General features: G+C 42.8%; 1 protein-coding gene across 1 annotated transcript in view; it reads right to left on the bottom strand.

The window, feature by feature from the left end:
- Positions 1 to 12829, bottom strand: part of LOC144611596 (serine/threonine-protein phosphatase 6 regulatory subunit 3-like) — a 116740-nt gene that overhangs the window by 81556 nt on the left and 22355 nt on the right. The gene's annotated exons all lie outside the window — the stretch shown is intronic.

Genomic DNA, 12829 nt, shown 5'->3' with positions numbered 1-12829 from the left:
CAGGAATACTAAGAGGATGGGTAGGCCATTAAATTTCAATTTAAAATAAACAAGAGAAAAAAAACCAAGAAAACCTCCACGTGGATCTTCTCCCAATGTGGCAATACTTCTCCCAACAAACATCAGTTTTAGATTATCAGCATTTGATTTATGCACCTTCTGCAATGCCACCATCTGCACGGGTAAACAATATTTGATTTATGAAGCAATTTCTTGCTACAATGAACTGCACGAACTCTGTGCTTTTATCCAAATTCCCTTAATGCATTTCACTCACCCTTTTTGATTTCTAAATTTTTGTTCAATGTTTTCTTGAAATGCACCACTTTCCTGAGGAGGAACCAGTGCACACGAGTACATGCAAAATGGCATGGCAAGACCATTGGGGCTCACGTTGTCGACCTCCCCGTGGTGAGCCCTGTCAACTGACCTCAGTCAGGTGAATGACAACAAACAGAGACAGCAGAAGCAGATTCATAACTTCTGCTGCCTCAAACGCAAGAAGAAGAAGCAAGACCATTCGGCCCACGATCGGCATTCAACAAGAACATGCTGCTTTCCTACTTCAGGAAAAAATAACATTCCTACCTTATCTCCCAATTCCTTTAACATTAAGAAATCTATCAATATCTATTTTGAACTAGTCCACGACAGAGCTTCCAATCCTCCAAGGAAATTTCTCCTCAGTTCAGTTCTAAATGTTCTCTCCCACAATGACACTGTAACCTGCAGTTACAAACATCTACCCTCATCCACCTTGTCAAGCCTTCTAAGAATTGGGCGGCAAGGTGGCGCAACAGTAGAGTTGCTGCCTTACATCGCCAAAGATATGGTTTCGGTCCTGACTACGAGTGCTGTCTGTACAGAGTTGGTACGTTCTCCCCATGACCACGTGGGTTTTCCCTGGGTGCTCCGGTTTCCTCCCACACTCCAAAGACGTATAGGTTTGTAGGTTAATTGGCATGGTGTAAAATTGTCCACAATGTGTAGGATAGTGTTAGTGTACAGGGTGATCGTTCGTTGGCACGGATTCCGTGGGTCGAAGTGCCTGTTTCTGCACTGTATCTCTAAAGTCTAAAAGATTCCTTATGTTTGAACAGTAATCTCCCCTTTTTTTAAAATACAGGTCCACTCATTTTTCCTCATGATAGTCCATACCAGAAACTCGTTTGGGTGAAAATTTGCTGCATTTGTTTTCTGCAGCATGTATATCATATCCCTTTGGTTTAGTAAAGAGACCAAATTTGGGGTCTCACCAGGGCCCTTTGCAACATTAAGATGTCTTCACCACTACACTCAAATATTCTAGCCATAAAGGAAAAAATACTATTTTTTTCCTAAAACAGCAAGTTAGCATTCGGGGACGTTAGCTTTCTGCGAAGGTAGACACAAAATGCTGGAGTAACTCAGCGGGTCAGGCAGCATCTCGGGAGAGAGGGAATGGGTGACGTTTTGGATCGAGACCCTTCTTCAGACTGATTAGCTTTCTGCGACATGTGCAGGGACATCAAGGCCTTGTTGAAAAGTCAACATCTTCCCATTTATATTATCAGTGTTTCTGCCTTCATTCTACTCGTATACAACCTCATTTTCCGTGGTGTACTCCATATCTGCCACATACTTTTCCATTCACGCAACTTGTCCACATCCCTGTTTCCTCCTCATCATTCACATTCCCACTTCATGTCACGTTATCAGCAAAATTGAAAATATTATATTCTCCAGATCATTGTTAGAAATTGTGAATCATTGGGTCCCTGCACGACCCTATTAGTCACCGCCTGCCAACTTGAAAAATGACCTACTGATCCTTACTGAGGTGTTATTAAATCTCAAACTCGCTTGTATTTCCCAAATTCTACATGCTCTTACCCTATTCACCAAGCTTCTTTGCAGAACTGAAAGTCCTAATGCACAACAGTCACTTACTCTCCATGGACGACCTGATGAGATACATCCTTAATGGATAACAACGGGTTAGTCAAAGAAAGACACAATACTGGAATAACTCAGCAGATCAGGCGGCATATCATATCATATCATATCATATATCTACAGCCGGAAACAGGCCTTTTCGGCCCTCCAAGTCCGTGCCGCCCAGTGATCCCCGTACATTAACACTATCCTACACCCACTAGGGACAATTTTTACATTTACCCAGCCAATTAACCTACATACCTGTACATCTTTGGAGTGTGGGAGGAAACCGAAGATCTCGGAGAAAACCCACGCATCTTTGGAGAAAATGGATTGGTGACCTTTTTGGGTTGGGACCATTCTTCAGACTTGGTGTAATCTGAAGAAGGGTCCCAAACCCAAACGTTCACCTATCCATTTTCTCCAGAGATGCTGTTACTGCAGCATTTTAGAAACATAGAAAATGTTCTTGTCACGCTGTCATTTGAGGGAGCTGGTTATATGCAAGTTGACAGCCATGCATTAACTACAAAGCCACCATCGGTAGCTCTGGAGTTATGACTGACTGGAGATTGTGAACGTTTCATTTTTTTATTGTAAAGTGCATATACCCTGTTATGTCATGCATAAATTCTGCTGCAAATCCCCCGGACCCGTGAACCACAACGTACCCATATTCAATCACACACATTATCTATGAAGACGTTAATCGAGCTACATATTGCTTGATGGGAATCACTACCACAAGGAAAAAGGAGAGGCTAAACATTTCAGTAATTCTGAACACAGGTAGATGAGCATTAATAAAACTAAAGGGAACTATGATCGCTTGCTAAGGGGAGGAAAAAGCAATTTAAAAATACGCTCGTGATTCTGCACACACATGCCCACAATGAAAACGGGAATCTGTTTCAGTTTGATAGAATCACCATCTGCCTCTTCCAATAAGAGCAGCCTACTGACCAGAGCTACCAGAGCTGGCAACATCCATTATAAAATGGAAGAGGGGGGGGGGGGCAGAGTTTTAGGGTGTACTAGACCAAGTGGACCTGTTGGGCCGAAACCTCTCCAGCATTGGTGCAGCACCCTCTCCTCCCCCACTCCCTCCTCTCCCCCCCCTCCCACTCCATCCCCCACAACCCCCCGTTATCCTCCCTCCTCCCCACCCCTCCCTCCCCCCTAGGAGATAGATTTAAACTTTAAAATGTGAATAACTTTTTAAAATACAACACCGATTTCAATGAAACTTCTTCCATTAGCACCAAAGGGATGACGGTGAGTTAGGTGGGCCTAAAATTGTCGCGCTATCGTGTACTGTTTCGGCTGTAGTTCAGGAACAAACAAACAAACGAGTTTTAGTATATAAAACGAGAGTTTTAGTATACAGTGCCAAGACTGCACGAGTGCCTTGAAATGTATTCTACCACTCGTAGCCAGCACTATAAAAAGGAAGTCAAAAACAGGCAACCCTGCAATATTGGTTTTGAAATAAATAGCTACGCTGAGGTTGCATGAAGACTGATTACAGTTAGGGATGTATTTGCTGGAGTTTAAAAAGATTGTGCTCTCCAGTTTCAGAGAGATGTGGTGGATCAGATAGCCCACTGGAATAGGTCAGAAATCCAAAACTAAAAATTGCATCACAGTGCCTTCATTTAGAGGCCCGCTGTGTCTTTAAAATAACACTGTTGTTGCTCCAACTTTTTTTTTCCCAGTGATACTTTATTGTCAAATGTACCTGTAGGTGAAATGCCTTGTTTTGCATGCAACCCGGTAAAATCAAACAGCAGACCTCACTTGGGCAGTACACAAGTCGCCACGTTTCTGGCACCGACAAACATATAACATATAACTACAGCATGGAAACAGGCCTGTCCGGCCCTACCAGTCCACGCCGACCATTCTCCTTGACCTAGTCTCATCTACCTGCACTCAGACCATAACCCTCTAATCCCCTCCTATCCATATACCTATCCAATTTACTCTTAAATAATAAAATCGAGCCAGCCTCCACCACTTCCACCGGAAGCCCATTCCATACAGCCACCACCCTCTGAGTAAAGAAGTTCCCCCTCATGTTACCCCTAAACCTTTGTCCCTCAATTCTGAAGCTATGTCCCCTTGTTGGAATCTTCCCCACTCTCAAAGGGAAAAGCCTACCCACGTCAACTCTGTCCGTCCCTCTCAAAATTTAAAAAACCTCTATCAAGTCCCCCCTCAACCTTCTACGCTCCAAAGAATAAAGACCCAACCTGTTCAACCTCTCTCTGTAGCCTAAGTGCTGAAACCCAGGCAACATTCTAGTAAATCTCCTCTGTACCCTCTCCATTTTGTCGACATCCTTCCTATAATTTGGCGACCAGAACTGCACACCATACTCCAGATTCGGCCTCACCAATGCCCTGTACAATTTTAACATTACATCCCAACTTCTATACTCGATGCTCTGATTTATAAAGGCAAGCATACCAAACGCCTTCTTCATCACCCTATCCACATGAGATTCCACCTTCAGGGAACAATGCACAGTTATTCCCAGATCCCTCTGTTCCACTGCATTCCTCAATTCCCTACCATTTACCCTGTACGTCCTATTTTGATTTGTCCTACCAAAATGCAGCACCTCACACTTATCAGCATTAAACTCCATCTGCCATCTTTTAGCCCACCCTTCCAAAAGGCCCAAGTCTCTCTGTAGACTTTGAAAATCTACCTCACTATCAACTACTCCACCTATCTTAGTATCATCTGCATATTTACTAATCCAATTTGCCACACCATCATCCAGATCATTAATGTAAATGACAAACAACAGTGGAGCCAACACAGATCCTTGGGGTACTCCACTAGACACTGGCTTCCAACCTGACATACAATTGTCAACCGTTACCCTCTGGTATCTCCCATTCAGCCATTGTTGAATCCATCTTGCAACCTCACTATTAATACCCAACGATTTAACCTTCTTAATCAACCTTCCATGTGGAACCTTGTCAAATGCCTTACTAAAGTCCATATAGACAACATCCACAGCCTTACCCTTATCAATTTCCCTGGTAACCTCTTCAAAAAATTCAAGAAGATTAGTCAAACATGACCTTCCAGGCACAAATCCATGTTGACTGTTTCTAATCAGGCCTTGATTATCCAAATAATTATATATATTGTCCCCAAGTATCTTTTCCATTAATTTTCCCACCACAGACGTCAAACTAATAGGTCTATAATTGCTAGGTTTACTTTTAGAACTTTTTTAAACAAGGGCACAACATGCGCAATGCGCTAATCTTCCGACAAAGTTACAAAAGTTCACCGAACATTCCTATCTTCTACCTCCACCCCCTTCAATCGAGTCAAGAGTGTTTTACTGCCATACTAGACCAAGTGGACACAAACCTCTCCCCCCCCTCCCCTCTCCCCACTTCAATCCCCCTTATCCTCCCTCCTCTCCACCTCCCCCCTCCCTAGGAAATAGATTTAAACTTTAAAATGTGAATGACTTTTAAAATATAACACCGATTTCAATGAAACTTCTTCCATTAGCACCAAAGGGACGACGGTGAGTAAGGTGGGCCTGAAATTGTCACGCTATCGTGTACCGTTTTGGCTGTAGTTTAGGAACAGAGTTTTTGTATATAGATGTCCCAGATAGAACAATGAAATTCTTTCTTGCTGCAGCACCACAGAATATGTAAACATGGCACACTGTAAACAATGCCCTTTCTACCCAAAAATAGATAAGATCTGGCATCAAACGAACATTTAACAAATATCTTTTCTTCCTCGTAACTTCAATTATACTCACTGTGAAACGTCTGGCTGCCAGTTTAAGGCATTGACTAAGTTCTTACTGGATGGGGTTTCCATATTTGCCCCTTGTACCACAGAGATGTGGCTACTGACATGAAAATAAATCAATTGTCTTTTCAACCAAGGACAGGAGCAGACTGAAATCAACGGTAATCAACTGTAATCTTCTCATCGGTTGTGCAGCCCTCACTGAATTTCTGTTTGACTAAGGGGAGCATTGTCTGAACTCAAACATCTATGCACCCAAACTCAAGTAGACCTTCTCACCTGTTGCCCTGTGCATTTAGCTCAGTTTGGAGATACAGCATGGGAACAGGCCCTTCGGCCCACCGTGTCTATGCTGACCATCAATCACCCCTCCGGGCTAGTTCCATGTTATCCCACTTTCTCATCCGCTCCTTACACACGACTAATTAACCGACAAATCCGCACGTCTTTGGGATGCGGGAGGAAACCGGAGAACTTGAAGAAAATCCACGGTGAGCGTGCAAACTCCACACCGACAGGAACGGAGGTCAAGATGGAACCCGGGTCCCTGGCACTGTGAGGCAGCAGATCTATCAGCTGCACCAGTGTGCCAGCCCCAGCCATTTAGAGCCACAAGAAATTAAACTCAATGTTTTCTGCCCCAATTCTGACAGCTTCCTCAGCTGATGGTCAATTTGAGGCTCAATTTTACAGCCCTTAAAATAGTTTACTCTTTTGTCGTCTGGTTGCCTATTGTAACATAGACTCTTATCCTTCGACTTAGGTCCCGTGCCTTTTAAAGACGTGCGCTCCCCATACTCCCCAAGGGTGTAATAGCTGATCACCAAAAAGGAATGAAACTGCAACTGAGGCAACTTTGCTCTTCAGTCCTGAGTTCCTCACCACTACCTGGCTCAAAGTTTTACATTTAATATCAAAAACTAGCCTCACACAAATTAAAAAAGGAGCCTTGTAAATTGTGGGGGAACTTGTTTTTATTCAGCAAACACTGTCCTGTTAAATGAACGATCAAAACCAGTCACTTCCCACGCTCATTCTCAATTTGTTACAGAACTTACTGAACTTAACTATATATATGCTCAATCATGTTGCATTTAAACACAAACGATAGCCATACAACAGAAATTCTCCGCAAAAGAAATACAATACTGCCTGATAAATGTGTTTGTACAAATAGTCAGAAAGAGATGAAACCAGAGTTACGGTAAGGGAATTAAATTCTAAGATTCTGGCAAGACTCTTAATTTATTGACCACTACTGCACTCTGATGATGTCACCAGCATTTTACATGAGCTAAAAATACCCTGCAGATCAAATCCAAGTTTGGAAGTGCACAGTTCCATAAACAAATGGTACAGCTGGATAGTGTTTGTACGTTATATGTGGACGAATGGCCATTAATACACCCTGTAAAAGAGAATCCGGTGAGTATCAGCCCAACTCACCTGCTATTCCATTTGATAGGGTCATGGCTGCACACTTCTCCTGCGTTAACCCCATATAACTCTATTTCTCCGATTAACCAAAAAGCTGCCACACACTCACTCCCTCTCAAACATATTGCACCTCCATAGGTCATAGGTTTACGGAGAAGAGGAAAAGATTTAATAGGAATCTGAGGGGTAACTTTTTCACACAAAGGGTGGTGGGTGTATGAAACAAGCTGCCAGAGGAGGTAGATGAAGCAGGGACTATCCAACATTTAAGAAACAGTTAGACAGGTACATGGATAGGACAGGTTTGGAGGGATATGGACCAAACGCAGGCAGATGGGACTAGTGTAGCTGGGACATGTTGGCCGGTGTGGGCAAGTTGGGCCGAATGGCCTGTTTCTACACTGTATCACTCTGTGACTATAATAATAATAATAATACATTTATTTTATATAGCGCCTTATCACATGCTCAAAGCGCTTTACAAAAACAATTAACATAGAAACAAACAGACAAACTATCCTGACGGAAAAGCGGCGAATACTCAACGCCAGCGTCCTCTCACGTCAGGGTGACTATGACTCCACAGTCCTCTCAGGTGGAGAAGTCTACAAAATGGCCACATTTTGGGTGAAGAAATTTCTTCTTATCCCACCCCTCAATGGTCCATCCCTGAATTTGGACTGGGTCCCTGGTTCTAAACTCCCCAACCAGAGATAAGAGTGAGCAAAGAAAGACATAAAATGCTGGAGTAACTCAGCAGGTTCGGCAGCATTGCTGGAGAATATGGATAGGTGACATTTTGGGTCAGGACCCTTCTTCAGACTGAGTAATGGGGAGGGGGTGGGAAAGAAAGCTGGAAGAGGGGAGGGGCAGGACATGGGAGTATGGCTAGTAATGAGTGAACACAGGAGAGGATTTAAAAAAAAATAGATCATCCCTGTATCTATCCGATCAAGTCTCTTTAAGTCTTTAAGCTACAGTGATCTGATAGACAATAGACAATAGGAGCAGGAGGAGGCCATTCGGCCCTTCGAGCCAGCACCGCCATTCAATGTGATCATTCTCAATCAGTACCCCGTTCCTGCCTTCTCCCCATATCCCGACTCCGCTATCCTTAAGAGTTCTATCTAGCTCTCTCTTGAATGCATTCAGAGAATTGGCCTCCACTGCCTTCTGAGGCAGAGAATTCCACAGATTCACAACTCTGACTGAAAACGTTTTTCCTCATCTCAGTTCTAAATGGCCTACCCCTTATTCTTAAACTGTGGCCCCTTGTTCTGGACTCCCCCAACATTGGGAACATGTTTCCTGCCTCTAACGTGTCTAACCCCTTAATAATCTTATACGTTTCGATAAGATCTCCTCTCATCCTTCTAGATTCCAGTGTATACAAGCCTAGTCGCTCCAGTCTTTCAACATATGACAGTCCCGCCATTCTGGGAATTAACCTAGTAAACCTACGCTGCACTCTCTCAATAGCAAGAATATCCTTCCTCAAATTTGGAGACCAAAACTGCACACAGTACACCAGGTGCGGTCTCACTAGGGCCCTGTACAACTGCAGAAGGACCTCTTTGATTCAGTCCATCTAACAGGTGGGTCCCTTCCTTCCACAGTGCCATCACCTGCCAGGCCAAATTCCAGAGGTTAAATGTGTAATCATGTTTATAATGTAATCCACTATTCTTGTAGGTATTCAGCAGAACTCTGAAGTGGTGTCTACATTCTTTCACACTCTGAAAAGCTAGTAAATAGAAAACTAAAATACTGGCAATTCCCTCCAGAGTTGGTGCTCAAAGATCTGATGATTACTTACCCCATGTAGTTGCAGAATAGTACACTTGCAGATAGGGCCTTGGTTAGAGTATTCAAAAGAAGTCATAAACTAAGGAGCAATTGTAGAATTTGCTCCTACAATTGAATTGTAGGAGGAAAATCAATAATTAATTTCATATCCCACTGTAGAAAGTGAAAGGCTTATTTTGACAGGTATGCTAAAATAAGCTTCATCTGCCATCTTAAACACAATGCATTGTTTTAATTCCCCTTTTTGAAAAAAAGTAACATACACACATCCATCAGGTCTTGGGGTGATTAACTACATTCCAGGGATTTCATACAAGAAGCTTTTGTTCACGAATAATCTAGAGAGTAAATAGGCAGCCACTTCCGTGACAAGAGCCAATGTATCCATCGCCGGCCCTTTTCCAACTGGGTGCTTATCTGCATATTTGCAAGTATTAAACGTCATGATCTGTCACTGTACCAACAGTGAGCTCATTTCACACAGCAATACAAAGCATGATTATCAGTGAGCCACTGAGGTGGGTGCGTGATTTTTACAGTGGCATAAACAACTCGCCTTATGACTCAAGTGCAGTTTTGAACCACGCAGATCACAAGGTCCAACATTCCACCCTTAATCTGTGGCAACTCAGCTAATCTGCCAGGTCAGTAATCAAAAAAATATTTTGGCTCTGGAGCACTTTTATCTGCCCAATGGCAAAGATAAACTTATGTTGTGCTCATCACAACATGTCAATGCTTACTATTTTCTGCTAATGAACGAAGAATGACTTTAATATATTTAACTATTTAAAATATGCTACCTCGATCTCTTAGAGGTTCTTGATAATTCTCTTTCATTTTGATCATTTTTATGGATAAACACTCCATCCTCCTCCTTGTACGTGGTGTAGATTCTTTGGATGAGTTACTTTTTCAAGGGGCAATAAGATGGAAGTTTGCGCTTTGTTGATCTGTAAATGAATTTTAATCTCAAAACCCGATGTGCAGCCAGCAAAGACATCCTGAGTCTTTGATGGCAGCTTTTGGACTTCCGCACTAGATCACACCTGCCTAGAAATCCCAAAGCTGGTGTCGGTCTCAAGAAGTAAAGATGGCAAATTCCAGTAGCTATGCTGCAATCACTGCCATAAACTCTGGACTACTGTTCATTTTATTCACAATAAAATACTCACGGCCGTCTACAGAGGATAAAAACGGAAACCGAGAAAACCTGCCAATGTACATATACCGACCAATTGCTTCTGGCTTCACGAGGTGCGGCGTGTTGCGAAAGAAGTGTGACATCAGTGGCTCCCTCATGGATCAAACATCAACCCATTCCTGGAACTGCTGTTTGGTGGCACTGTGTTTATTGACTGAAACTTAAGCCCTTGCTTTCTCCCATCCCATTCCTCCCCCCTGTTCCTCTGATCCCTGTAATTCCCAAGTTTGAATCCACTGATCTTATGCTCAATTAGCTTCCCCCTTTATTCATAACTTTTTTTGATGTATCTAATTGAGGAAAGGGACAACTAGCTTAATGTTTCTTACCTCAGAAAAATACACAAAGTGCTGGAGTAACTCAGCAGGTCAGGCAGCATCTCTGGAAAACATGGATAGATGACGTTTCAGATCAGGACCCTTCTTCAGATGCTGAAGGGTCCCAACCCAAAACATCACCTATCCATGTTCTCCTGAAATGCTGCCTGACCCACTGAGTTACTGGAGCATGTCGTACTTTCCTCAAGATTCTAGTATCTGCAGTTCCTTGTCTCTACCTCAAAAAAAAGACGGTCATGTGCAAACTGTAACCTATCTCTAATTATCTCCAGTGAAGTCTCAACAAGTGGATATCATTACATATAATTTTTTATTTTTTTAGAGCTACAGCGCGAAAACAGGCCCTTTGGCCCACACCGACCAGAGATCCCTGCAAATTAACACTATCCTACACTAGGGACAATTTTTACATTTATACAAAGCCAATTAACCTACAAACCTGTACTTCTTATGGTGTGGGAGGAAACCGAAGTTCTCGGAGAAAACCCACGCAAGTCATGGGGAGAGCGTACAAACGCCGTACAGACAAACAACCATGGCCAGGATCGAATCCGGGTCTCTGGTGCGGTGAGCACTGTAAGGCAACAACTCTACCACTGCACCAACGCCTGTCAATCCAACATTGGACAAGGTGCTTTAGATAGAGCCACAAAATACGAAAACATTTGGTTGAGTCAATCTGGCCTGGTATTCTACTCACACTAATAACCAAGCACATACATGTTCCAAAATCCACACTTGCACTACCAGCACAAAGACCCCAGTCTAGTATTGTCTCAAACACCATCTGCAAAAGAGAAGAGAAACTGGGAACAATGCTGCATTTTCAAATTTTCTTTCTGATCCTCCTTTTCATCGTTATTTTTCCTCCTGTAAGCACATTTCTCAAAGTTGATGTTCTCCAGAAATGCTGCCTGACCCAGTGAGTTATTGGACATTAAGATAGAAACAATGTTCTTCTCCCAAAATGTCATCCCCTGATTATTTGGGAGGTGAGCCGAGCAAAGAGTAAGGAAGATTAACTAGAGCAGCAATTAAAATTCCAATTTCATCCTGTGCCTATTCCCATCAATTGCAGCAACCAGAGCTGCTGAATGTTTCTCCTCCACCCTGTATTCAAGCAAGCAATGCCTTAGACAGCCATAACTATAGATAAGCTATAGATATTTGATTAGTCTACGAAAAATGTGGTCAGTCAAGGCCTAACCCTAATGCTGCAACCTCAAGAACATTCGGCAGGGTTCTAAGATTGAACCACAAGCTCGGAAGGAAAACTCATTCAAATAGTTCAGTGATGGTGCAGACGACACGCAAATCGTTTAATTTTCCTTAAAGCCAATGAATAGGAAAATCTTTGGAAGCCATTTTGTTAGAATCATTTTACCCTTTACTGTTAACTCAATCACATTTTATATTCATTTTTTTTGCAGAGCATTGCATTTTAACCAAAGTTAACAGCGTGCAAAATATCCAGAAATGTTACGCATAACTTGGTGCATACATTTGCTCAACATCTTCATTCTGCCTTTTTAAACTCTCTCCCACATCCTGCTTTAAAAATGTTTTGAGCTATTTTACAACCTCAGCCACCCACTCCAATTAACACCGGCTCTTGTACTTCGACTAAACTTTTCAGCTCAGTTGCACCTTCTATCCCAGTCACATTGCAGAAAACACCAAGTCAAGCAGGAGCTAATGATTATCATGTCCAAAATGGCAACTAATGCTGCTGGGCATTTCAATATGAATCTGACAGTGATAACCCAGTTCAATGCAGAAACATGGAAACTAAGCTAATGAACAACCCATTTCAAGCAGGAATAAGGCTGAAAGCATCTCAGAGGTTCAAATTGGTAATGAAAATCAACAAGGCAATAGACAATAGGTGCAGGAGGAGGCCATTCGGCCCTTCGAGCCAGCACCGCCATTCAATGTGATCATGGCTGATCATTCTCAATCAGTACCCCGTTCCTGCCTTCTCCCCATACCCCCTGACTCCGCTATCCTTAAGAGCTCTATCTAGCTCTCTCTTGAATGCATTCAGAGAATTGGCCTCCACTGCCTTCTGAGGCAGAGAATTCCACAGATTCACAACTCTCTGACTGAAAAAGCTTTTCCTCATCTCAGTTCTAAATGGCCTACCCCTTATTCTTAAACTGTGGCCCCTTGTTCTGGACTCCCCCAACATTGGGAACATGTTTCCTGCCTCTAAAGTGTCCAACCCCTTAATAATCTTATACGTTTCGATAAGATCTCCTCTCATCCTTCTAAATTCCAGTGTATACAAGCCTAGTCGCTCCAGTCTTTCAACATATGACAGTCCCGCCCT

The sequence above is a fragment of the Rhinoraja longicauda genome, chromosome 40, assembly GCF_053455715.1.
Source record: "Rhinoraja longicauda isolate Sanriku21f chromosome 40, sRhiLon1.1, whole genome shotgun sequence".
Classification (NCBI taxonomy): domain Eukaryota; kingdom Metazoa; phylum Chordata; class Chondrichthyes; order Rajiformes; family Arhynchobatidae; genus Rhinoraja; species Rhinoraja longicauda.
This window is presented reverse-complemented; position numbering and strand designations above follow the sequence as displayed.